The following is a 3514-nucleotide window of genomic DNA, read 5'->3' as shown; positions in this document are numbered from 1 at the left end:
ACGAGCGCTGGGGCGGCTAAGGGTCCAGCGAGGAGAGCAGAGGGTCCTGCGAGAAGCGCTGCTGGGCCAGCGACGAGCGCTGGGCCGACAGCAGGCGCCGCGAGGAGCGTTGTTCCTGCGTGACTAGCAGCTGTCAAAGCCCATGGGGCGAGAAGTCCGCTTGGAGCGGCTGAGCAAACTGAAGCGATCGCTACGAGGATGGTCTGAATATGAAATTCCAAAAAAATTTTGTATTTTTTATCCGATAATTTCAAGCAAATAATGCCTCTCTAATGTGTAAAAAATTGGAATCGAAGTGAATTATAAATGTTTAAATAAAATCGATACCTTTTTCATTTATATTTTAAGATTAAATAAATGATTTTGTAACATAAAAAAGCGTATACTTGATACGTATAATCGTGAAATTCTTTTCTTTGAAATTTTTCTCTAAAAAATACGAGTGGAAAAAGAAAGATACAAATAAGCTTACCAAGCACTTCATGATTGTCCGATCCGCTTCTTAACTACTTGTCTATCGCGTTAATTGCGACACTGCTAATCAACCCCGTGATATCTGCTTTTATACTCGGCTCTGACCCTGAATCTCCCGCTTTCCCGACCTTTTTCACCCAAGAAACGTCACAGAAATAGCGACTGTTGCCGGATGTACGACCTATCTCTGCACGAAAGAAATTCCACGTCGCCTGTTAGCTATTAAACGTCGAGGAGTACGCCACCGCGTAGTCCCTTCGACGTTTTTCGCGAGAACAATTGCACTCCTCGTTTCTCCTCTGGAACACTCGAAAGTACCATAAGTTTTACGAAATTTAAACGAATCGACAATTCGATCCAAATCACTTGAACTTGTTGCTTCGATTTCGTACTTAGAGAAAGCTTTGAAATTCTGGTTAAAATGTGTCGTGTTGATTACTCGTGACACGTGTAATGGGGGGAACATGTGAAACAGTGTCTCTCTTTTCGATCGCGGAGGAATGCAACTGGTGAACGTTTCGCCCATTTTACGGAGAAACGCGAAAGCTTTGCGAACTAATCCGCTTTTAGAGCCGAATTCTCCATGTACCAAGTATTAAGTACATAATTCCAAAGCTTCGAAACCTCAAGTAACTCTAACTCCAACGCGGGCCGCGCCGAGGAAGAAAGCGTTTGATTAACAATGCAAGTGGAGAATGGTGGTGTTCTGCTTGGCTATTTGAATTCGATATCAGAATGGAAGGAATTTTTGAAAGGAATTGGACTTTTAATGTGAAATTTTCTTTTCTTCTTTCTTGGTAAGTGTAGATACTTTTATAAATCTACATTTCAGATGCTTTCTTTTAAAAAATATTATTTAACTTCGCTTAAAACATGTATAACACGAATCGATCAAAGCTGTAAAATTGTAAAAGGAATATATAGAGAAATATTCGTAGATTTGTATCGATTTGTACGTTTCCAAAAACGGTGATTATAAAACAAGGTTTTGTTAAATTTACAGCAATTTCGATCAAAATTTAAACGTTCAAACGATAAAATACGAATTTCTCTCCGCTAATTGAAAATCGTTTTACCATTCATCATCTATTCGCTACATTAATTTGCCAAATTAATTATCATCGATTTACTAAACGTTTCGTAATTGTTTCGTATATAAATCCAATCGAATATAATAGTAATACTTGTTGCAGCTCGTGGACATTGCATACCTTTTGAAATGGTGATACGTTGATGGCCGTTAATAATTCCGATCTCTCGCCGGGGATACCGGAAACGGGGATCGCAAAGGGGACGCGTCTTCGAATTTCCTGCGGCCCGAATGTGCCTGAAAACGAGGATTAAAGCGAGAATTTTGCGAGATCGAGCCGCTCTCGGATATCAATGAAGGCCGATGAAGAGAATGCCCGGATGATTGGATCGGCGTTGAAGCAATTTCCTATAATTACCGGGCAAAGGTATCGGTGCGATGGCACAATGGGCCTCGAAATGGAGGCTGACCACGCCATGGACCGTGATATTCCATAACCCGAACAATGTTCCGCGATCGTTGTCACTTTAATCGGGGACTCGCACTCTGATACCGCTGCCTTCTACTTTGATCTTTTGAGCGTGAAATTATTGGAGAGAATCTCTGACGCGAAGAGTTTTTCATAAAATTGCAGATTCGCGATATTTTGAAAAGATTGTTTGCTCTTAGATCGAATACAAGAATCATTATGATTGGTACAAGATTTCTTTCATTTATCATCGAATTAATTTGGAATGTTTAGTTTTCATTGAAGATGGTAGTGGAACGTCGTTTATTTTATTATCCTGAAAAGTGAAAAATATTGATGGTTAGTTAGATGAAAAATTACGAAACTGTTATCTACTCGTAAATTAATTTTCTTCTACAATATCAATCATATCTTAAGTAAATTATAACAGAATATAAATATTTGGATAAAGATTTTTTTTTATTTTTTTTTTTTTAGGATGGTTATTTAATCGTACGATATTGATCAGCGCATAAAAAGATTAATCTTTCATCGTCGATAATGCACACGATTCCATTTGAAATTGATTTTCCAAATATTTTTGTTTACCTCATCGATTGACATCGTTAAACTCGCCAATTGTTCGAGTGAACAAAGACAATACCGAAACTTGTTCCCTCGCGTTCGTAATTACACCGTTGGAACATTTCCGGCCTCGAAACTTTGAGGAACGCCATTGTCCTCATTACAACATTCGGTCTTTTGTTTCGACCGAGGACACGTTAAACCAACTTATTTTAAACCGCGAATGAATTGAAATTTACGAAACAATGCAACGTTCGAAGTAATTATTTTTTCACGAGAATTGTCTTTTTTGCCGAAATACGAAATTTCGAATATCGAATAATTGACGATGGACAAGAGGGGAGTGGAAGTGTGTCGCCTATTAACTGACGATCCACGAGGCTCCTCTCCAAAGTGGCATGCGTTTATTATTATATAAAATAGACATATAAACGATACATCGTTATGTACACGGATTACATATAAAAAGATAGAGCGATGGAGGTACTAGCGGTATACGACGGAGATCGTGGCGCGGTCGGTTTCAAAATGGCAGGCGTCGGAGGAGATCAGTCGAGAAGATGCGTATCGTCCAGCAAGTGAGCAAGGGATTACCAATGTCCATCCGCGCGAAGGATACTTCCCACACCAGCCGGTCCAGCGGCTATGCTACCCGACGGTCCAGCGATCAATGCTGGGGCGGTGATAGGGCCGGCGAGGGCTGCTGGAGGTGCTGCGGGTCCAGCCAGAACAGCTCCTAGATGAGATTCAACAAATTCTCCAATAACGAATAAAATAATCGATGAAACGTGCGAGTTCAACGAGTTGTGTCGAGGCTCAATTTATCGATCCACGCGAAAGTGTTTTAAAGATTAAAGTTCCCCTCTGTTCTCTGCAACTTACAATTTACAACAATGTCCAACGTCAAACTTACGAAAGGAACTTTGCTCATGCTCGTCGGACAACCCCCTAATTTATGAAGAAAAGTATAACGAACG

The sequence above is a fragment of the Apis dorsata genome, unplaced genomic scaffold, assembly GCF_000469605.1.
Source record: "Apis dorsata unplaced genomic scaffold, Apis dorsata 1.3 scaffold_99, whole genome shotgun sequence".
Classification (NCBI taxonomy): Eukaryota; Metazoa; Arthropoda; class Insecta; order Hymenoptera; family Apidae; genus Apis; species Apis dorsata.
This window is presented reverse-complemented; position numbering follows the sequence as displayed.